Source organism: Triticum urartu, unplaced genomic scaffold (genome assembly GCF_003073215.2).
Source record: "Triticum urartu cultivar G1812 unplaced genomic scaffold, Tu2.1 TuUngrouped_contig_263, whole genome shotgun sequence".
NCBI classification, from domain to species: Eukaryota; Viridiplantae; Streptophyta; class Magnoliopsida; order Poales; family Poaceae; genus Triticum; species Triticum urartu.
Window position 1 is genome coordinate 52,538 of NW_024113121.1, and position 25,388 is coordinate 77,925.

Consider the following 25,388-nt stretch of genomic DNA (forward strand, 5'->3'; position numbering starts at 1 on the left):
CTGCTCTGTTGCAGTTAAAACCGAGCGGCAGAAACAATTGGATGATGGCATTGAAAAGTACTCCCTCCGTTCCGAATTACTTGTTTTGGATTTCTAGATACGATACGGATGTATCTAGATTCATTTTAATGTTAGATACCTCCATATCTAGATAAATCTAAGACAAGTAATTTGGAATGAAGGCAGTAAAAATTAAATGACGGCCACTACATAACACATGGATTGACATTTAAGCTGATTTGCACATAGCAACAATGTACAATTTCAGGCCAACACCAGCTAACACATATTCAAACCAAGACATTTCCAGTACTACGAAATGTCTGACGGATCTGAATCTAATTGAGACTAGTACTTAACTAAACTCACACGCAGCAAACACTAGCATTACTACTAACTCAACTTTCGACCCAAAAGCAGCAAGACACCAACGGCGCCTCTCACTTGAAATACACGACTGCCAGTGTCCGGACAGACATGCCTAGCAAGAACACATGGAGCATCAAGATAGTAGCAAGCATGAGCAGCGCAATCCTGGAGAAATCGGCCTTGGCCGGGGCGACATGCTCGCATCCATTCAAAACAGAATAGCCGGTGAACTCTCGGACTCCTTCCTGACGCGAGCTCCAGTGCTGCAGGCTAACAGCCCAGGAGAAGCTGTGGATGGTGGGGGCGGCAGAGACCGAGATCTGACGGACTCCAGCACAGCAGGATAAATCTCTTGCCACTCGAAAAACCAACACTGACGAGACTGAAAAATAGAAGAACAAAAAATCAACAACTACACCGATGTAAAGATGAAGAACCAGATCTGAGTTTGAGATTCAGGAACTCACACTCCAAAGGATGCGCCTGTAGTACCTATTGCCTGGCCTTTTCCCGCCGGTCGAGATGTCGCTGATGACTTCCTGACCACATCTGGGGTGTGGGATCAGCTCGGTCCCCGGCACCTGCGGGTCAGAGGAAGAACCGAAGAAGAAGCAGACATGGCAGTGAAAGTCCTTGCGCAATGGCGATTCAGATTGACCCAGGAGAGGATAAGGCTACAGCTGCCCGCATCGTTGCCTGTCCAGTGGGCCCGCTCGTGGAGGAGAGAGCGCGGACCAGGTGCTGTATACGCCGGTCCAAGAAAATCTCATGTAGCCAAGACCGTACTGAGCCGAGTTAGCCGGGCCTCACAAATGACATCAGACAAACTAGTCTGCCACTGTGCAAAAATGAGTGGCCGAGCTGAATACTTCGTCATATAAATGCATGATCGTGGATCTTAAGGAGGACCAACCACCGAGATAATAGTACTATATGGTAGTATGACCCATATTGAATTTTCGATATAATTTTCTCTTCACGTGCAAACAGTGCTCTGACATCCTGCCAACCAAGAAGGTCAGCTGGTGTACTCTAAAGAAATACTCGTCTACACACGTTAGTAACTTGGTTCATAACTGGTTTGTCAAAAGTCGACATCGTGAGAAGCATCTTGCTGGTAGCTTTTTTGACTACTAATTACGGTTAACTACAGGCAGCTGACTCGTCTACATGTTCGTAAACTTGGTTCAGTTGGGATTACTAATAAACAGTAACAGCTGTAAAATTCTCGAGTAAAAGAATGGGCGCTCAGGCTCATCTGACATCTACTATTCACATGCACCGAGTGGTACTGTAGCCACGTGACTACAGTGGACTAAGCTACATAGGCCTACTTCCTACTCTGCCATGTCCAATGACCAGCGCACCGCCATTTTAAACGACACAAATGGCTAAAACAAACTCAATACGCCTGCAAATAGTCTGTACCTGGTCAGGCTGACGCACAGATCTCAAAGATACTCAATGGACAGGATAACGGGTGTGTACACACCCGGGACCAACCACACCTTTCCGTTCTTGAAAACCTGCAGACGCCCGTATTATGGTTTTATGGGATGGCAAACGGGGTAGTATCGTTTGAAGCGGAGCACGCCAGGTGTGCATTTTTCCAAGAGCTTGGCACGGCCTGCGAATTCAAGGTGGTACACAAACATGCTCAAAGCCACGGCGGATGAATTTCAGGATTAGAGCTTCGATTTTTGACCTTGTCTGACCATATTGTTCTTCCTTGCTTTTTTCCCTGAACATGTATGTTATCAGACTTATCCTACTCTTGGGCACTCACTAGTGGATGAAGTATTTTCCACAATTGAAGCAGCAACACCATCATCATCATTTTAGCTACAAAGATTTTCTCTAGCTGCTCAAATTTAAGGGTATCATTTCCAGGGGGCACATTGCTACTAGATCAACATGAATGACCTGAATCTCAGTTTCTCTCCCTGCATGATCTAGTGAAATGTTTATGAAACTGCTAGTTGACTAGTTCTTTGGCATCTCAATTCGTGTGCTAATGACTTGCTCTGATTCATTGGTGCTTTGATTAACTGTCACGTGAGACTGACAAGAAGGTTCTAGGTTCAAATGGATTTGGCTTATCCATAATTCATGTTATCTTTGTGATCGTACCAACAGAGTTAGCCCTAATTCTACAGTTAATTCTTTTATAGTTGACAGAATCATGACGTCAAACTGAAAAAAATAGGGGAGGGGAATTTTTGTTTCACTTTGCGATGGGCTTCAGTCTCTTCTCTGGTTCGTACCATCTAGCGAGCGGAGTGATCCCGATCCATTTTTTTATTTTCCCCCGTAAAAATGATCCATGTAAAATTGTTATACGAGTCTACAGCACAACTTCAGAACTACAGTGTAGGAGCTTATATATTGTAGTACTCTTTTTCTAAAACTTTGTTTATACTTTATCTACGTGGAGTTGTGTGGCACATCACTAGTGAGACACTACCTGTGACGCTGGAGGTAGAACGCCACAAGTATTTACTGTATTAGTGGAGTTGCCTAGTTGTCCTTTGCTGGTTGTACGTTATCTATCAATGGCATTATGTCCTTAGGGCCGATGCCACTAGACACTAGTGTTGCTCGTTTTTTGAAAGAAAAATAGGCAGCGTTTTTGTCTAATTAATGGACATTCTGGGCAACAACATACCCTGAAGCAGAGTTGTTCTTCTGCAGGAGGGGGCGGTCATCTTTGCTGCAACCCATGTGTTGTTCTTCTGCAGCAACACCCTTGAAGCTGAGTTGGCGGCAATGCAGGAAGGCCTGCAACTTGCTCTTCACTGGACAGAGCTTCCTTGATTGTGGAGACAGACTGCGATAAAATGTTGCAGATGATCCATGCGAGTGGCGTCGATAAATCCAGCTATACACATTGTATTAGTGAGATCAGAAGGATGCTGACTCACGAAAGGAACATAAGTCTAGATCGGGTATGACTCCTTTTTTCTTGAATACGCAGGAGTGTGTGTATCATATATTAGAGAAGAATGGGGACAAGAATCCCACCACCAAACAAGTTTTACATAGCATTCTTACATGAAAGATCATGCAAAATCTTATATGAGGTGGAAGAATGGGGACCAGAACCCCAACCTTCATAGCACCCTAAATTTGGGCGAAGGGGAGGAGGAGGCGCTGCTGTGGCGCACACCCGCGAGGGAAGTAAAACGCATGGCGTACCTTAAACCTTTTTTTTTACCAAACTGGCGTACCCTCGCAGCAGTGTGGCCCATGGTGCATCGGTGCATGTTAGCCCAATTCACCATAAGGCGTCTATATAACTCTGCGGAGCAGCAGCCCTGTTACGTGGGTTGATCAAGTCAGACGGTTGGAGAAGCCCAAGCTGGCGCTGTGGAACCATGGAAGAGATCTTTTTTTTTTCATGGAAGAGATCTGGTCAGTCTGAGAACGGCAGGCGGAGCCAAACGCTGAGAAGGCCAGTAGGTCGCTCTGTTATGAGATAATTATTACACGTATAGTCCCTGTACTCTCCGGCGTGTAACACGACAGTTATCAAACTCGTGAAATGCTCCACTACGGTCCTCAGAACGGTCCTGACTATGTCTCACGATACGCCTACAGCTCAGTCTGGTGCCATGACAGCATACAGTAGAAGCATGGGGCCCAGATGTCAATATATATAGAAAAAGAGAGAGAAAAAAAATCAAAATAAATTGCAGGACAGAGGTTCGAACCTGACACCTCTGCTCACTGTTTGTAATGTGCGCACAAGCTAACCACAGATCACAATTGTGATTAGGTTTAATTTTTGACCTACATATAACACAACACATAGTGTGCCTCCATCACATTCCCTTTCCACTGTTTTTTTTGTTTTTTTCCCAGGTTCACATTTATTTATCTTTTTTTCCATTTAAAGATAAATGTAAGGAAGTTTTACAATTACCATGAAAGGTAAATAAAGTGTTTGTGCAATTTGAAAAAATGTTCAGAATGATTTTGGAAAATATCTCATGTGTATTAAAAACTTCTAGATGTATTTTCCTAAATGTTTGTCATGCATTCAAAAAATTGACAACATTTATTTCAAAACATGTTCGTCGTGCATTAATTTTTTTTGTGTAAACTCATTCTTGCATTTCAAGAAACATGTTGATTTTCTAAGTACAGGTTGAATTTTCTTAATATATTTTTGAAATTTATTATGATTACACAATAATTTTCAATACATGTTGGCAACTTTTTAAGTAACTGTGTATTTAGAAAAAAGAATATACACAGTAACTGTGAGTGCTTGTGGTCCTGAACGAAGATATGTAATTTTTATTATTTTTAAATCTATATCGATTTTAAAAGTCATGTTTACCTATTTTAATTAACTCATAATGAAAATGAAATGAAGATTTCAGATACACAATAATTATGTATTTCTAATTATTGTAAAATTTTCTTGCATTTCATTTGAAACGAAAAGATAAAAAAGGAAACATAAACACGAACTTGGAAGAAAACTGGTAGCTGGGCATATAATTGGGCAAAAGTATAACCATTTCGTAAAACCACTATAAACATTATTAAAATTGCACATTCTCAATTTTAAAAATGATTTTGCATTTGAGAAAATAAACAATGAGCATGCACAACAATTGTGCGTGCTTGTGGTCCTGAATGAAGGCACATACATTTTTTAATCCACATAAATTTTAGAAAAAGTTCATGTTTACCTGTACAAGTGTACATGCCCACCCAATTTTATTTTCTATATTAAGCTTTATAGACCACTAGTGTACATGTAGCATGTGTAGCTCTTGTGGCTCGCTCACGTTGCCGGATGTCCTGGGCTCTCAGGTTCGAGCGCAACCGCTCCTAGTTATGTTTTTGAGTTATACTCCCTTCATTTCATAATGTAAGATGTTTTTTGACACTATACACTATTTATCTCTCGCGTACTGACATGTGGGAGTCACATTTCTACTGTATGGTGATGTAGTATCAGGCTGGATGTATGGCGTAGTGGGAGACGTAACCAGAACCGTATTGGAGCATATTTTCGTATTTAAGGACAGTAGTGGAGCATCCGCGAGTTCGAGGACCATCATGTTACACGCCGGAGAGTAAAAAGGCTGTAGCCGTAATTATCTCCTCTGTTACACTGTTTTTTTATAATAAGCACATCCGCACAACAGAGGCCTTAGAAAAGTAATATTTTTCCTCCCTCATATTTTTCTTTTCACCAACATAAACCTTTGTGTCGCCTATTGATTGGAAACTCCACCTTTTTCGGATGGTGCCTCCCACCTGCGGTGGTGACAGAGTGTGCTCTCATCTTTCTGGTCAAACTCTAAAATAGAATCATGGGCTCTGTTGGTACCAAAGGTATTCTTGAATTGGCAGAAATTTAAATATTATTAGGGGTCCACGACTTTATGTGTTCCATCACTCGTTTAAGTAACATGCATTTCTCACTACACCACAACCAACACCAAGCACTCATAACATTTCACATCACTGAAGTGTAGCTTGTGTTCACAATTCTTCAATGACCACCAAAAAGAATATACATGAATTCAAGATGTTTCTACATGAGCTATTGTATAGTACCTGATCCCAAAAGAAATGGATACCTTCCTGAATGATGTACCCATGCTATATATATATCCACGAACTTGTTTGAAAACAAAACTACGTGTAGGTTGAGTATGATAGTCCTCGCAAATGGGTCATGCTATATTCTTATATTTCTTCCCTTCCCCATCTAATATATCCGAGCTATGAGATATGGGAGGAAAACAAATAAACTGGATATCATTTCCTTCGTTTAGTTTATCTGCATTTGTGCAACGTGGTTTGGGTTACGCGCTATATCTATGATGCCTTTTCAAGCGATTATGTTGACGTTGTTCTGGTAGTTGATAATATGGCTTTCTGATGCGCTATATGGTAGAAACATGAGCCAGATCATAGCATGCAACCTCTTGGCTTGAGCTCCACCAGCAGGCACAGTGAACAGAGTCACCACGATCACCTGAACAGGCTCATTTCTCTAAATTCAGCATTACAATTTGTGATTTACTATGAGATGGGAGTATATTTCGGCAAGGCACTCAAATTATAGGGAGTTAAATATTTGTCCAAAGGTGGGTTGGGTCATCGGCTTGTAATAGGATAGTCATACGAATGGAAATTTGATACTCGAGTAATTGTTAGCATCTTCCTTTGTTTAAAGACAAACTTACACATTTTGTTGTGACTTGTGCAAATATGGTAGTCCCACTTGTGAAAGATGAATAAAAAAGTGATACAGTCTGCCAAAATGGCGCCTCCTCGCCAGCGCCCTTCACCGTCGCTCCCGCCCACGGCAACGGCAACGGGGTAGGATGAGGCCCCACACGCTGCCGCCATTGTCATCACGCAGAGCCCACATCTCCCAGGCCCGCACTCTTTTCTCTTCCCGCACCCTTCATCTGCACAACTCACCCCCTCCGGTTAGTTCTTCGGTGACTCCGTGCTGTTCGGATCATCGGATGGCGGCGCCTCAACCTGCTCCTGCTGCCGCGGCGGCGAGGGCCGGCAGGCTGGTGCTGTGGCTGCATGGCTCTACGGAGAAGGGCGAGCCGAGCCGCGGCCAGATCGCGCCCTACTTCTCCGCCGACCCCGCCGTCCGCCTCTCCTTCCCCACCGCCCCCATCACCTGCCATGGTACGCTCGCTGACCCAACACCTCCTGTTGTTCCTGACTAGATGGGGAAACAAAGGTGGGATTTTATTCAGTTGCTCGATCGATTTGCGGTGTTGCTGATGCAGTCTGCACATTATGCATGCATCAAAAACCAAGCTTGCTTGATACTCTGTTTCGCAGACAATTGCAAAGTAAATATTCTTTTCAAACATGATAAATAAGGTTTTGTATTTGCGGTACTGTTACTTTAGAACAAAGATGAAATTATTTTGGGTTGTATGAATTTAAACTGTAGAGTAAGTTCTTGAGCTCTTTCCATTATAAAAAGACACTCCTATCAGGTTAACCATTTTAGAATCCTCGTGATAATTCGAGGACATCAGTGAACAAGTTACAAAAGCACTCACTACGATCAGTCTCTCTCCCTCGCGCGGTCTTCTCATTCTAACATGCAGGCTGCCTTTTCTTTGTTGCCGCTACCTGCTCGCTGCCCGCGGTCTCATGGTCGCAGACATTAGCCTGCTCCATTTCTTCCCCAGTCTCTCCCCCACCCGGCATGGAGCCCGCAGCGGCAGTTCTCCGCCCTGTTCTACTTGCCGGCAGCTCTCAACGGCAGTGCCCCTTCGTCCTGAGACACGACAATGGCGGCGTCGTTTCTGCACCTCCTACGGACTTCCATGGTGAGTGGTGCCGGACAAGATCAAGGTCAGCCTGCTAGCCGTCTTGTTGGCGACGACGCCGAGGATCACCGCGAGGTCCGCCGCCGAGGGACAACAGGTGTAGCCCTACACGCCCTCCACCATGCCACGGTCCTTCAGCAGTGGCGGCTGCACTAGGCCACTAGCTCCACATGCTGCCACTCCTCAAAATCGCAGTTCAAGCAGAGAAACGGAGTGGCGCCGTGGCGGACGGAGGCCGCAGTGGCGCGGCAGGCGGCGCGAGGCGGGGCACGGGCGTGGTGGCAGTAGGAGACCGGACGTGGCGGTAACATGACAGGCAGAGCATCTCGGGTCCGCGCTGCAGTGTGTCGGCAACAACTCCGTGCCACATGCCGGGGAAGGACATGGCTTTCTCTGTTTCTCCATCTGCTCCCTTCCACGGAGGCCGTGTGGTGTCGCGCCATGCCATGTGCATCCTATCCGACAGTGACGAAGCTAGAAAAAATTGGCACTGGTGTCATGTTTTGTCCACTCTAATGCAAACTATAGCAGCGCAACATACATAATGTTGGTGCGGCATATAGAGAGAAAATATACAATGATTCAATAATATTATTTATACATTAAAAAAGGCACCGAGTACAGGCTGAGCGAAGTCATAAAGCCACAGGTTAACTTAGAGCGCTTCAATTGTTACTTTCTGAAAAGGATGAACAGAAGAACATATTATATTCACAACAATGTTATGAAAAAAAATACAAAAAATAAATATCATTAAGCAAAAATATAAAGTGACATGAGGCTCACATTTTATAACTTCCTTTCTCAATCTTCCATCTTCTTAAATAGATCAATTACATCATCATTTGTAATTATTCAAAATATATCGTTCCCCACATAGCAAATCAAGCACTCATTCATGAACTCGTCACTCATTTTGTTGCAGAAAACACTCTTGGCAGTATTCATTGCTGAAAAGCATCTCTTCACTGATGTTGTGGCAACCGTCAAAATTTGCACCAACTTTAGAAGTTGATACACCAAAGCAAAGACAAGATGCTTCCTAGTGCCCACCAACACTTTAGCAAGATCATCAATGCCATCCAAATTGGCAAATCTTTGGTCCGCTCGGACATTGTCAATGCAACTCCAAAGTTCATGGCCAAGATAAATCAATTGTGTTGAACTGAAATCATCAAGATATAACTCAGCTAACTTCAATAAACTCTTCAAGTCAAAAACAGCAGTTTTGGGGTTGAAAAAAGCCATGTGAATAAGCAATGAATAATTTACTTCATGCAATCTTTCATTGAACTCCCTAAGTTGCCGATCAATAACAGAATTAAGACACACTATTTGGGAATGATGGAGGTTTGTTATATTGGGTCTTTTTTTGGTGTACATTGGTTCTTTTTTGTTATATTGGATCATCCAAATTTATTTCTGTTGGAATAGTAGTACTAACGCTTGATACATGAGTATGATCTTGTCTAAATCTAAGTGACCTTGAAGTCCCTGCTGCAACTACTAATAGTGGCCGTTTTCACAAAAATCTGTCCATAACCTCCTAGTGGTTCATGAATCAAGGAAGAGAACGGCAAAACTTCTAATTAGTTCAGTTACGAAATTTAGTCTAAAGGCTGAAGGTAATACACACATGCGTGTCATGAGGCATACCTGGGAAGAGTCGATCTAGACTTGGTGGATTAGCACCAGATTATGCCGCAACAATCGGCTGATCGGCGTCCACAGATTAGATCAAAATCCCTCTGATTCATCGGCTCGTCTCTCTGTAATTCCAACAGGCGGCGATTGGGGAATTAGAGATTGAGAGGAGGCGATGAGACGAAGAGAGAGAAACTCGTGCGCATACAACAGCGTATCTGCGTATAGGAAATTAAGGTTTTTTTAGGGATGGAAATTAAGTTATTAAGAACGAGTGCTTTTGGGCTGTGTGGAACGACCGCATATCTTTTTAATGATTATGGGCTCTATGACTGGGCTGGAATTAGGCTGCGCTTTGGGCTTCTCCGACCAGGCTGGGGTCAATCAATTTTTTGGGCCGGGGTCAAAGACAAATCGTATTAACAAGATTACTTCATGTTACGATCGGCACTGGTGTCATAATCATTAAAAATGATTGACCCCAGCCTGGTCGGAGAAGCCCAAAGCGCAGCCTAATTCCAGCCCAGCCGTAGAGCCCATAATCATTAAAAAGATATGCGGTCGTTCCACACAGCCCAAAATCACTCGTTCTTAATAACTTAATTTCCATCCCTAAAAAAACCTTAATTTCCTATACGCAGATACGTTGTTGTATGCGCACGAGTTTCTCTCTCTTCGTCTCATCGCCTCCTCTCAATCCCTAATTCCCCAATCGCCGCCTATTGGAATTACAGAGAGACGAGCCGATGAATCAGAGGGATTTTGATCTAATCTGTGGACGCCGATCAGCCGATTGTTGCAGCATAATCTGGTGCTAATCCACCAAGCCTAGATCGACTCTTCCCAGGTATGCCTCATGACACGCATGTGTGTATTACCTTCAGCCTTTAGACTAAATTTCGTAACTGAACTAATTAGAAGTTTTGCCGTTCTCTTCCTTGATTCATGAACCATTAGGAGGTTATGGACAGATTTTTGTGGAAACGGCCACTATTAGTAGTTGCAGCAGGGACTTCAAGGTCACTTAGATTTAGACAAGATCATACTCATGTATCAAGCGTTAGTACTACTATTCCAACAGAAATAAATTTGGATGATCCAATATAACAAAAAAGAACCAATGTACACCACAAAAAAGACCCAATATAACAAACCTCCATCATTCCCAAATAGTGTGTCTTAATTCTGTTATTGATCGGCAACTTAGGGAGTTCAATGAAAGATTGCATGAAGTAAATTATTCATTGCTTATTCACATGGCTTTTTTCAACCCCAAAACTGCTGTTTTTGACTTGAAGAGTTTATTGAAGTTAGCTGAGTTATATCTTGATGATTTCAGTTCAACACAATTGATTTATCTTGGCCATGAACTTTGGAGTTGCATTGACAATGTCCGAGCGGACCAAAGATTTGCCAATTTGGATGGCATTGATGATCTTGCTAAAGTGTTGGTGGGCACTAGGAAGCATCTTGTCTTTGCTTTGGTGTATCAACTTCTAAAGTTGGTGCAAATTTTGACGGTTGCCACAACATCAGTGAAGAGATGCTTTTCAGCAATGAATACTGCCAAGAGTGTTTTCTGCAACAAAATGAGTGACGAGTTCATGAATGAGTGCTTGATTTGCTATGTGGGGAACGATATATTTTGAATAATTACAAATGATGATGTAATTGATCTATTTAAGAAGATGGAAGATTGAGAAAGGAAGTTATAAAATGTGAGCCTCATGTCACTTTATATTTTTGCTTAATGATATTTATTTTTTGTATTTTTTTCGTAACATTGTTGTGAATATATGTTCTTCTGTTCATCCTTTTCAGAAAGTAACAATTGAAGCGCTCTAAGTTAACCTGTGGCTTTATGACTTCGCTCAGCCTGTACTCGGTATGCCTTTTTTAATGTACAAATAATATTATTGAATAATTGTATATTTTCTCTCTATATGCCGCACCAACATTATGTATGTTGCGCTGCTATAGTTTGCATTAGAGTGGACAAAACATGACACCAATGCCAATTTTTTCTAGCTTCGTCACTGCTACCGCGCCCGCGTCCCTCCAGATCGCGAGGGGCGTGCTATGGCCGCGTTGCTGGGGAAAGAGACGGGCCAATCCCCAAAGCGCAAGCCGGCTCGCTCGCTCCGCCAAAGGGTGTGTGTTGTTGTTCGTTATCGATGATATCTGCCCTGCAGGAATCCCCTTCTCTTCAGTTCTCAGTCATCGATGACCACGTGCTCTGCGATGGCCTCGATGGTGTCCACTTCTTTACACGGGAGTAGTCCTTCCATCCAATGGACAGCGATGCCACAATGAGGTCGACACCACGCTAGGTCGACAACTATCTGGGCAGGCTCGGTTCGGTGCTCAAAATGTGGCGGGAGGGACAAGGAGATTGCCGCCTTTGGGATGTTCGATGGTGAGGAGGTGCCGGCAGCCGGTGGCATGGAGGCTGTATTCAACACAATGCTATCATTTTTTTTACGAGGCATACTTTGAAGCCCAAGACATGTTCTATTGCTCTAACAAACAAGCATGCTCTATTGCTCTGATGTTTTTAGAAAATAAGCATGCCCGCAAGTTACCACGCTCAAGGCAAAGAATAAGCTTTGTCACACAACTAAATCGATTTTAGAGGCTGTAAGTAGGCAGAAGAGAGAAGATCCAGTCATGTTCTGGTATAATACCAGTGGTACTCGGAAAAACTAAAAGTTGTAGCAACAAGAACCCATGGTTGCTGTTTCGGGTGGAATTATGAAGTTGTGTTCATCAAAATTCATTCATGAAATGCCTGGGATTTAGGTGGGCACTTTTGTGTATACCCATAATAAATATGAAGGTCTTGGTGCTTCTCAAGATACATTGGGTGCCATGATTTGTCTCACCATTTTATCTTCCGAGCAAAATTAAACTGGATGAAGAGATGCACATCATGAATCCATGTACCAGTAAATTCAGTTGGGGAATGACAAGTTCCATAGATAGCTGTCATAAACTCATCATGCAATCCAGCCATTTTTCTTTCTGATATATTTGCATTGAGAATTATTTTTTTAGAGCAAAAGGGCACGCAGCCCCGGTTCCATTACAGCCCGTTGAGAAATTGTAATGGTTGATTCTCTATTTCTAGGTCAGTTTTTTGTGTGTGGATTGTTTTTACAGCCACGTCGGTTAATATGACTATATGAGATGGATATGTGGTATTACTGGAATATGGCAGGGTACGAGGGGCGTGTGTGCGTTGGGTCTTCCTTTCTGATTTGTCTATTTGGACAAGCACATGTCCTCCCCCCTTGTATTGAGTGGTGGTTGGTCATTGTATGGATGGAGGGGTGGGAATTGATTTGATACGTGCATGCAGGTGTGTTTTCCAGTGTTTTCTCGGCGGCGGATTAGTTTAGACGGTTACAGTTTTCCTTTTCTTTCTGGATTGTTCTTTATCTTCTTTGTGCGTCGAATCTTCTCTGGAATACTCAAAATGTATATCTCAGTCTCATTGTCCGCCGCCCCGTCGACTAAGCACAACTCCAATAAATTTGCCCAAGCCTATAGAACTGTCAACTTAGTATCATGAAAAAGATAATATTTTTTATTCATGTAATGTGCTATATGTACTTCACCAAATAAATCTATGTTCTATTTGACTAGACATGATTTATCCATTAGTGCAGTTTTTACATCTTCATATCATGCATTCCATTGTTGTTGTCTTCCAAACAACAGTACTTTTGTATTTACATCACACCAATCTTCTATACTAGAAAAAAAATCGCTTGCAAGTTTAACTCTCTACAAAAAATACAGTCATTTTTGGTACTCCCTAAAAAAATTGGTACCTCCATTACATTCTTATGACACACTAAAAAACGGATGACTTGGTTGTAAATTTTCCCAAATTACACAATACCATTACTATTAAAACATTCAACCTTTCTAGACAACATCTTTACCTACAATTTATAGTCTACCTAATATTTTAGGCTTGAGCCTCTTTTCGGCCCATGTGAAAAAATAAACACAGAATATTTTAAAAGACGGATGCACATTCTACAGTAGACACATACAAAAGCCGAGCCAAAAAAAGCACATACACACGTGCCGTATCGATGGAGCGCTGCGTGCCTCTGCGCGGGTATGGCTAGTTGATGAATTGGCATCGATCCATTCTCTGCTCAGTCTCTCTCTCCAAATGTTCCTCTCTTGATTAATTTTACAAAGTCTTTGTGGAAGCTGCGTGAAACGAAGCAGGCATTGCGCATGGTGGCATGACTCTCTGCCAATTACTTGCATGATGGTTCTGCATTTGGAATAATTAGTAACTGAGTTTGTGGAGTTTTTCTCATTTTCGAATGTTACAGACAGCTAGAAAGACAGTCTATTGTATAAGTTGTCTATAGCGCTATCTACAGATGACATGGAGAGCTGCTATAGACGGATGCTATCTAGACTATCGTAAATGCCCTAATCTCAACTTGAATTCTTGAAAACCTGCAAACGCCCGTGTTATGGACTTATGGTTCCATGGGATGGAACACGGGGTTGTACTGTTTAAAGCAGGGCATGCCAGGTGTGCATCTATACCAATATTTATATAAAAAGAACCAAAGGGGTAGATCCAACTGATCTCGACCATCAAACTAAGTCAATCCAACGACCAAGACTGCTTCAATGGTGAGCGTTCAACGTGTTTAACGTGCAATTAATATCATACCAAATATTACACTAATCACAGAATTAACACACAAATAATAGCATACCTAATATCTGCGTGCAATTGATATATTGCCTAAATATTAACGTGCAACACATGCAATTAATATATTGCCTAAAATATTAACGTGTGTTGCACGTGCGCATTTACTATTTCTCCAAGAGTTTGGCATGGCCTGCGAATTCAAGGTGGTACACAAGCATGCTCAAAGCCACGGCAGTTGAATTTCAGGATTGGAGCTTCCATTTTTTTTCACATTGTCTGACCATACTAGGTTGACAATATCATCGTCCATAAGTGACCAAACTGCCTTCGCATGTGATTAGTGAGTGACTCCAGGAATCCACCCAAGAGTTACTGATCATGCACACATCATCCTACACCATATTCCTTGCAACTTAGACAACTCCCATCGGTAAAGATACATGGGACAGATGCCATGTAAAGACTTAACTTTTGATGGTACTTTGACTCCCCAAAGTTCAAACCACTGCCGACGGGTATCATCAAGATGAGACGATCCTGGTCCGTGCTCCAGCCAGTCCTCACGTTGTCTCTTCGTGTCCACCAACAAGCGTTACGCTGGTCTCACTAAGAAGTGCCCAGAATTTTCATAGTGCCACGCCCACCTATCCTTCAAAACTATGGTGCTAAGTGGTATATTCAGGACCACTTGCACATCAGGCTGGATCAGGTGCGTGTTGAGTTCTTCTCTGTTCCAAGTACATGTAGCACGATTAATCAGAGCACTAACAAACTCAGGTGGCGCTGCAGACTTTGCACAGATTGGTTTCAACTTGTGGTCCCTTGGGATCCAATTATCAAAAAACTTTCTGTCCTTCCCATCACCAATCCGCCTGATGTTTCCCAAGTTCCGGACATCATGTCCCTCACATATGGACCTCTTCACAGCTGAAGGGCGGGAGCCGATCGTAGCTGTTAGAATGCGCCCTCCGGAAAATAAACTGCTTTCAGCACCCTTTTGTGCTGAGAGACTCCGGGTTCAATAGTATCCTCCACGCCTGTCGGGCCAGCAACGCAAGATTGAAAAGTTTAATGTCACGATATCCTAATCCACCAGCCCGCTTTACCCGAGTCATCGTCTCCCAAGAAACCCATGTTGTTTTGTGCTCACCATGCTGCCCCACCAAAATTTTCTAAGCAAGGAATTTATATGTTTACAGAGTCCCTGGGGTAGCTTAAAGCAGGCCCTGGAGTAAGTCGGTAATTCATTGCCTGAGCTACGGATTTTATCAATATTTCCTATCCACGACATGATAGATCATTTTCCATCCATCCTCTTACTCTAGCTCAAACTCTATCATTTAAGTACTTGAACACACCGTTCTTAGTACGCCCCACCGAAGATGGCAAACCAAGGTACCTCTCAGCTAGCGACTCATTTTGGACCCCAAGGAGTCCTTTAATCTGTGCACGAATTGTCTCCGAGCAGTCCTTGCCAAGAATACCGAGGATTTGTCCCTGTTAATTTTCTATCCTGAAGCTCGGAAGTAGAGGTTCAAAGACTCTTTGATTTGCTGGGCTGCTAGATCATTCGCTTTGAGGAATAGGATGTGAACAGCAAAGACTAACAGGGGGTTCTGTGGGGGCAACTTTGATCCCAGCCACATCATCATTAGTAACACTTCTGCCCCTCAAAACACATGATAGACCTTCATCTGCTAATAGGAACAAATATGATGAGATAGGGTCCCCCTGACGGAGTCCCCTAGTAGGCTTGAATTCCTCCAACTTGCCCATGTTGGATAGCACTAAAAAGTAGACCGAAGAAACACATCTCATGATTCTGTCCACCCAAATATTACTGAAACCCAGCTTGAGCATCACTTGGCGCAAATAACTTCACTCTACGCGGTCATATATGCTTTCATCATGTCAAGCTTTAGAGCGTAATACGTATTCTTCTTCCCTCTCTTTACTTTCATATAACGTAAACATTCATAAGAAGTAATTGCATTGTCCGTAATGAGTCTACCTGGCACAATGGAAAATTGCTCCATAGAAATGATTTCTGGAAGGATGAGCTTCAGACGGTTAGCAAGCATTTCGAGACAATTTTATATATCACGTTGCACAAGCTAACAGGTCAAAACTGTGACAGAAGTGACGGTTTTGATACCTTGGGGATCATAACAATGAAGGTTTTTGTTAATCTCTTCCGGAGAATCCTCGCCATTAAGAATCCGCAAAACAATTCCAGTTACCTCTTCATGACCAAGTTACCAATTTTTCTAGAAGAAATGAGCTGGCAAGCCATCCGGGCCTGGTTATTTTGTTGGGAACATTTGAAACAATGCATCTTTTATTTCTTGCTCACAGAAGGGAGCATTAAGTTGCTGGTTCATAGCTGATGAGACCTTACAAGGGATGTGAGAAAGAACTTCTTCCATACCTGTCGGGGGAGTTACCCGCGGCTATACCTGGCTCTAAGGTTAAGTCAGCTCTGTAGTTAAGTTGAGCCGGCTACAATCTTGAGTTGGCTAACAACCATGAGCCGGCTACAGCCATGAGCCATCTACAATCTTGAGCTGACTAACAACCATGAGCCGGCTACAGCCATGAGCCATCTACAATCTTGAGCTGGCTAACAACCATGAGCGGCTACAGCCATGAGCCGGCTACAATCTTGAGCTACAACCATGAGCGGCTACAACCATGTGCAGGCTACAATCTTGAGCTGGCTACAACCATGAGCCAGCTACAACCTTGACCCGGCCTGCTACAGGACCTGGACTTAGATAAAATTCTACCAAGGAGTCCAAATACAAGGCGAAGACCCCCGACTTGGAAGACACAGAGGATTTAGAGGACTTAGAGTAGGACTCCGACTGCGGGTATAACCCGGAATCTTTTGTAACCCCATGGACTCGGCTATTATATAACGCGAGTCCCTAGGTCATCAGAAGGATAGGTTTTCTAGACAGACATGTCTCGAGACAGATGTTTTGATAGGTCTCGAGACAGATGTTTTGATAGGTCTCGAAACAGAGGTAGCGAATAAACGCCCTTGTAACCGAGACCACCACGATCAATAGCAATCAAGAAGGATGTAGCCTTTTACCTCCACGTGAGGGGCCGAACCTGGGTAAAACTCGCATCTTCTCGTTTCCGATCAACCCCATCCAAGCTACTACCTAGTTGCGATGGCCTCACGACTAAGTCCTTTTCCAAGGATATCTGCGGTGAGAAAACCACGACAATACCGATCGTACCCTCAACCGAATATAGGTTCTTATAAAACTCGGTCGTGAGATGACCAAGCTCCTCTGGGTCCTCGTGAGCTTCTCCACCCGGTTTTTCCTTCTCCACGCGGTGGCTTTCTTATGAAAAAAGGAGTTGTGTTATTGTCTCCCTCCATCAGCCATTGTATGTGAGATCTCTGGCGCCAAAAAATCTCCTCTGTGTAATTTAGTTCAGCAATCCTCTCCTGGATTTTTAACTCCGCGTGCATGGGCCTTGTTCTGCATGGATCAGCCCGTGTGGCCTCAGATGACTAGTTGTCTGTTTTGTGTGAGACTGACAAGAGACCACTAGGACCGCATGGCTTTGGCTTATCCTTGATTAATGTTATTTTTGTGATCATGCCAACAGATTTAGCCCGAATTCTATAATAACATTTTTTTGTAGGTAACACAATTGACAAGTCAATTTTTCCCATAAAAATGATCCATGTAAAATGGTTCTAGGAGTCTACTGTACATACTCACAACAACGATTTAGGAGTTTAGACTTTACTACTCCTACTTTGTTTTGCTAATGAAGTCTCACTCTATTTGATTCCATAATTTCGTAATACGATTTGACATGTAGGTCGGTATTCTGGGCGTTGTCCCATTTTGAGCAAGGCAAGCTTTTTTTAAGAAAAAACTAGGCAAGTTCGATCGAGATTTCTTAATCGTTTCCGCACCCCACTAGTCGGTTTCACTGAGAATGGGGTGGTTGTATTCTCCACCACACCGCCACCTACGCAATAGTTGTTGAGCCATATAGCACCTGCCAACGGAGTGATCGCCAATCACCAACACAACCAAAAACCTACACCTGCATAGTCCGTACCTACCGGCTAATAATTTAGCGCGTACGAAAGGTGTTGTCTCGGTTTTCCCATGCCACGGAGACATGCGCAGAAAGCTTTGTCATTGGCTCACGGAGCCCTCTCCACTAATGGCATGTCACCAGCTGACTGGAATTGAAACTTGATCAGGCCTATGTGAAATCTTGTTTTTCATCATTCATTTCTCGCTACACCACAACTAATGACATGCACGGATATCATGTCTTATCTCTTGAGGGGCCTTTGTATTCACAATTCTTAAATGACCCCCAAAAGAAAATTTGATGAAGGAAATTACAAGTTAACACTTTTAGCATGACATCCCTACACTATATATATGTGTGTATGTATGCTTTCATGAACTTGCTTTGAGAACAAAATTACATGTAGACCGAGAGTGATAATGCTCGTGGAGGTGTGTCATGCCGGGGTAACATTTCTTCTAGACCCCAATCAAGATATTTGTGAGTCCTGAGATACTGGAGGAAAACAAAGAAATTAGAAGGCATTTCACTCTTTTATATCTTGCTTGTTGTACGATGAAAGCTTCTTCATGTGTTGTCTCTTCAAGGTATTTCCAGTACAGTGTCACAAATACCTTTAGCAAAATTATGCCACGAAATTTGTCGGGAAACAAAAACTGGTATGTGCAATCGGCTTCCTCTCCCGCGGTCGATTTTTATAGCATTGACAATGATGACGATAGGTAACGTGAAGGCTGATAATACCTCATTGCTCTGAAGTCTGAACTCAATACTTGTACGAAGGTGTTTGTAGAACACAAATATTTTTCTTTTGAAGACATTCCAAATTTCCCTGTACACAATGATTCAAGTATTTGCACCTTCATCGCAAAAAAAATATTTGCATCTCATAATAGAAATTTATGATATAAGATCCCTAATAAAAGAACAAAAATTTACTTGTAAATTTATTTATATTGAGTACAATTTTCAGCGGATGTCAATTACCACGCGTTGTCCGGATGGTGCCTCTACGGGTCGGGCAGTCTGGTGCAGGGCTACAGGATCAGCCGAGATGGTGCGACCAGAACCGCACCCAAGTCAGCCCCTACTCTGCCATCACCCTCACCCTAAGCACTAGGAATCGGACTACTGATCCCAGCGATCCATCAGACTACTTTTATGCCATACGATCCAAAACTAGCTAAGCGTCCGATCCATGCTACTGGAGACGTGCGCCAAGAAAGTTGTTTGAATACGTGACGTGATATGAGGAAACAACTAACCCAGATATCACGTGATTTGAGGAAATTAACCCGTACTTTTAGGAAGCAGAATACATCTTAGAAAGGAAATTCTAGATTTTTTAATAACCAATAGAGCAGAATAAACTTTCGCACCATCAATTTGTTTCCTTAAGAAGGAAGTTTGTATCTAATATTACCAGAATTTGCTTCCAACGCAACTTAGCCTATGATTTTGTTCCCAAATAAAATGTTCTTCCCTCGCAAAAAAAAAGTTCTTAACCGGTCAAAAAGAAATTTGTTTTTACTGTAGCAATACAATTCCGATGCACCAAACTACTCCCTCCGTTCGGAATTACTTGTCTTGGATGTGGATGTATCTAGAATTAAAATACATCTAGATACATCCATTTCTGCGACAAATAATTCCGAATGAAGGGAGTATGTTTCGGTCGAGTAGGAAATTTGCTTCCTTGCTGATTGAATGCTTCCGTTGTCTTTCCAAGAAGAAGAATGCTTCCATTGTTGACTAAAAATTAACATGCTTCATCAGGTCATATAACATGTTTTCGACAACGACATAAATATTTGCTTCATTCTTTTTAGGGGATTTTTTTTTGCTTCATTCTGGCAGCCAATATCGTAGTGCACACCATATTCTCTTAAGAATATGATGCCAAAAAAAGAATTACATCATGGATTTTATCGAAGTAGTCAGAAAAGCAGAGTTACATCAATATCATAGTGCACACTATATTCTCAGATCACATGTTTCCTCCATAACACATATTTGCTTCACTTCGCTATCCATCTGTTTGCTTACAGATATTTACATATAAGGTACTAAACAAGCTAAATATAATTTAATGGAAGCACATTATTTCCAGATATATTGCTTCCATGAGAATGCTTCATGATAGGAAGCACATTCATCTTTGTTCTACCGACTGGTCAAAAAAATTGCGCTACCGTATAGCAAGCTTGCTTCTATGTCAATCGGAGATTGTTTCAATTTGGTGAGACGTGTCCAATGTGACAAACTGATAATTGATTTTGTCCGTAGCATGTGAATTTTTTTCTTAGAATGACTTGAATCTTTCTCCAATGTAAGCGTAAATTGGAACTTGGATTCCTGAGAAATTGGTATGCCATTCTAAATAAATGGGGATTTGCTTCCAAAGAATTTGAAATTTGCATCCAAAGAAATGAGTATTTTCTTCCATAGATTTTTGAATCTGAATCAAAGAAATCAAAATTTGCTTTGGTACAACTAAAATGATTTCATACGCCCAGGTTTTGCATCGTCTAAGCACAATGCATAAGTCTTGCTCCGTGGTGTTTATATTTTGCTTCCAAATCATTACGATACTATTGTTTTCATAGACAATAGAATTGCTTTCATATGAATATAGATCTGTTTCCGTCAAAAATGAGAACACATTTATTTCAAACGACATGGAGACATGTTTTCACCATGGTGGACATTTGGTTCTATGATGATCACGAAGATACCATATACCGGCGTGTGACACGAATTGTATGCAAGAAAAGGTGCAACGACATTGTCTCTCACACCGTCGCCATATGGACAGACGAGTTGCTTCTTACACACTTCTTATGTGCTCCCTGAAATCCGAGTACATAATCATGCGAAGGAGTTAGCGAAATCTGATGAACGAATCCAAGAGAAATGAAGAACTCTACAGACTATGATGCTTCAAATTACAGAAATATCTCTATGGAAAAAAGAACAATGCATAATGAACTAATGCTACGTGCAATGTAGTTCCAAGCTAGCGCATCATGTTAGGTTGATCTCCTCCCGATAAAGCCCAACGGCTCGACGGGTCCTTGACTCGCGCCCTGATCGGGGGCGCCCAACCAAACCATGGTTGGTGGGCCCCTGTGGCTCGCGCTATATAAACAGAGATGGGGGCCGAGGCACGTTTTCACAAGGTTAATCGTTGCCACAAACCCCACCGATACTCCCTACCGATCTAGGGTTAGCGCGGTGCTCACGGGAAGCTCCACCATCGCCGCCATCCACTCTCTATCATCACCGCCGTCGCCATCCACCATGGCCATCTCGGCGGGATCATCGACTCAGAGAGAAGGTAGGTTTACCGGATGATCTAGCCTACCCCGATCCAAAGATTCTAACACATCATAGATACCTCGGATGCATGGGCTTCACCCTCGTCACGTACCTGGCTACGTCGCAACATGGGGGGGCTGTCCACGGAGAACGCCATGTGATGCATGAGATACAAAATCGTTAGAACCCGGCCCACAGTCGCATGGTGAGAGCCTGCCCCCGCTGGCTATGCATGTGCACTGCCGCCTGACGGGACGATGCACCGGCGCGGCGAGGGGGATTTCAGGACCGTAGTGGGGAACGGCCGATCCTGTAGGATAGATCCGGCGCGGCGAGGGTGTCGCGAGCTCGGCGGTGAGGGAGCATGCGAGATGGGAACGATGTCATGTGGGTCGGGGGCAGGCAAGATTGATGCGCGAGATAGAAACTGACAAGGGCGTTATTGGGCTGTGGCGTTAAAATAGGTCTGATTGGAAAACCAGGCAATTGATTTCAGATGCGCATCTCAGCCATGTGATAAAATACGTATCTACGGTCCACGAGCGGTCTGAAGGATTCTCTCTATCAGACGTATGATAAGAAGTCTTTCCCCAGACTCAAGGCTTGAGGCGGCTGCGAGAGTGATAACGATACAAGGGACGAGTGCCCCGAAAAACTAGGAGCCACCTCAGGAGGCGATTAGGGTTTCGGTGGAGAACAGCGCTCGTCGACTCTCGTCGGCAGGGCACATCGATCTCGGTTCGGCAGATGGCCATGTCTGCGGAACCTAGCGCCAGTGCAGGCGGGCCGCCGTCTCCCCGTGCGGCGAGGGCCCGATTGGAGGAGGCCATGGGGAAACTAGATCTCACCAAGGAGGAGGCGACTCCGCTCGTGATTGATGATCTGGATGATGGTCAAGAACAGAAGTGGCTCATCGCGGGCAAGGTTCTGCATCGCAAAGTCTTCCACATACAAACCATAGCAAGCGCTCTGAAGCCCGCGTGGGGAAACCCTAGGGGCTTGTCTTTCAAGCCGGGGGGTGAGAACATCTTTGTGGCGGAGTTTGAGAATCGCCGCGATCGTGATCGTGTGCGTGATGGATCTCCGTGGCATGTGAGTCGGCATGCAGTGATCTTGGCGGATTTTGAAGATTGCATGAGGCCGTCAGAACTCAAGTTTGATAAATTACAACTATGGGCTCGGGTCCCAAATCTACCTTTCAATCTGAGGAACGAGACATGGGGGAAAGAGATCGCGAAGCAGATTGATAAGAATGTGACGATGGTACAGTTTGATCCTGTGGGGGGATACCTGCGAGCAAGGGTCACGATTGATGTGAGTAAACCCTTGCGTCGGTGGATTCTAATTGATTCAGCAAAGAGAAAGTCGAGGGACTGGTATGACATCCAATATGAACAAGTCCCTAACTTCTGTTTTTCGTGTGGCCGTCTTGGCCACTCCGATCTAGTCTGTCCGACTCCTGGTACTCGTAATGAGCATGGAGAATTGCCTTTTAACACAAACTTGCGAGCACCGGAGGATAAAAAAGGTTCTGTTTTGAACGATGGTTCATCAAAGGAGCCGCAGAGTTCGGCATCCAACAAGAAAGATACATCCTCTTCGAACAGGAAAACAGGGACTCAGGCTGAGGTTACGTCTCCAATCAAGAAGAAAGCTCCACCAAAAAGAAAGGGTGGACCTCAGCCGGAGAAAGTGTATCGTAGGGTGGATCCTTTAGCTCTCCCAGGCATTGGTACCCCTACAGATATGGTGGTGTTCAAGGCCCAGAGAAGCGATGGGGCAAACAGTGGGAGCGATGATGGTGGTGCTAAATCTACAGAGCCTGATCCAAAGAAGAAGAAGCCCACCCCCCTTCCTCTGAAATTTCGGCAGCGGCTGCTGGGCAGCCCTGCCAGGAGCCATGAAACACCTAAGCTGGAACTGCCGGGGGCTTGGGAACCCCGAGGCAGTTCGCGAGCTTCGCAAGATTGTGAAGCAAGAAGGGCCTGCTCTGGTTTTTGTGATGGAAACAAAGATTAGGGCGAAGAGAGTGGAAGTTTTACAGCAAAGTCTTGGTTTGGCGGGATGTTTTGCGGTGGATAATGTTGGGCTCAGTGGCGGCATTGGACTCTTTTGGTCAAAGGAGGTGTCGGTCGAGCTCAAGAATTATAGTTCCGGTCACATTGATGTAGTGGTCCGGCGAGTTGATACCAATTCTCAAGAGTGGAGATTCACGGGGTTCTGTGGAGCTCCTAGAAGTGAGGACAGACATAACAGCTGGAGTTGTCTGAGACGATTATATGTGATACCTCACCAAGCTTGGTTATGTCTAGGGGACTTTAATGAAACGCAGCACAGCTCGGAACACTTTAGCAGGGCTCAGCGGCCTGAGTGGCAGATGCGTGCGTTTCGAGATACTCTGGATGAGTGCGGCTTGCAGGATATTGGGTTCCTGGGGCTGCCTTTCACATGGGATAATGGTCAAGCGGGCGGCATGAATGTAAAAGCCCGGCTAGACAGAGGTGTTGCGAATGAAGCTTTTCTTCAGAGCTTCGAGTTAGTTCAAGCACGCCATATTAGTGCGATAGAATCAGACCACTGCTTTGTCCTGGTTGAGACTCGAGAAGCGTATATGTCACGAGGGGCAAAACAGTTTAGGTATGAGGACGTGTGGCAGTCTCATGCTGAGTATGACAAGTTTGTCGCTGAGGCTTAGCGACGAAATCATACTGGACAGGGGCTTGCAAGTATCCAAAACACCCTGAAACTTCTCCAAACTGATCTGGGAACATGGGGTGCGAAGGAGTTCGGGTGTCTTGCGAAAACGGTTCGAAAACTGCAAGGAAAATTGGAAAAATTAAGGCGTCAGTCTATTGGCAGAGGACCGTCCGAGGAGGCTACAATGCTGAAACTTAGAGAAGCACTGTGACAAGAGGAGGTCTGGATTCGTCAGCGCTCAAGAGTGCCATGGCTGAGAAAGGGTGACCGAAATATGGCATATTACCATGCACAGGCGGCGCAGCGGAAAAGGATGAATCGTATTGCTAACCTTCAACGCTTAGATGGGTCCTTATGCATGTCTGAGGTCGAAGACAAGGCAGAAGTGCAGGCGTTCTATCAGAATCTATATTCTTCCCAAGGTGTAAATGATATGAATGAGCTGTTGAATTTTGTCCCGGCTCGTGTTACCGCGGACATGAATGCGTCTCTGGATAAACCCTTCCAGCCCGATGAGGTGTGGACGGCTCTGTTTCAGATGTCACCGTCCAAAGCCCCGGGTGTCGACGGGTTTACTGCGGGTTTTTTTCCAAAGGCACTGGGATCTTATTAAAGGAGACCTAGTACCGGCGATTCTTGGTTTCTTGAATGGGGGAGATATACCTTTTGGCTTCAATGATACTTCCATTACTCTTATACCAAAGGTAAGGAATCCTCAATCGATATCTCAGTACCGTCCCATCTCTTTGTGTCTAGTTCCGTATAAAATTGCCGCCAAAATGATTTCTATTCGGTTCAAAGAATTACTGGATGCGGTGGTGGGCGAGGAACAAAGTGCTTTTGTTCCCGGCCGCCTGATTACTGATAACGTGGTTGTGGCCTTTGAGAGTGTTCATACCATGAGAAGGCGGAAGAAAGGGAAGAATTATACGTGTGCAGTCAAGTTAGACATGATGAAGGCCTATGATAGAGTGGAATGGCATTACTTACAGGCAATTATGCTCAAACTCGGCTTCAGTGTTCAGTTTGTGAATCTGGTAATGAAATGTGTCTCATCAGTAAGGTTCACAGTTAGGGTGAATGGTGAGCTTCTCCCATTTTTTGATCCCTCTAGGGGTCTGCGACAGGGCTGCCCCATGTCACCATTTCTTTTTCTCCTATGTGCAGAAGGTCTCACCTCATTGCTGAATTCTTATGGAGGCGGTGTTGTGGACAGGGGCATCCGTGTGTCTTTCCGAGCGCCGTGGGTGAGCCATTTA

The 25,388-nt window shown here is 43.9% G+C and overlaps 1 long non-coding RNA gene across 1 annotated transcript; it reads right to left on the reverse strand.

Moving 5' to 3' along the window:
* Positions 1 to 211: 211 nt before the first annotated feature.
* Positions 212 to 1,123, reverse strand: LOC125527026. Its single transcript, XR_007291942.1, has 2 exons — positions 837 to 1,123; positions 212 to 751 (listed from the first exon to the last, which is right to left on the reverse strand). It is a non-coding gene; the product is annotated as an uncharacterized LOC125527026 (long non-coding RNA).
* Between the last annotated feature and the right edge of the window lie 24,265 nt (positions 1,124 to 25,388).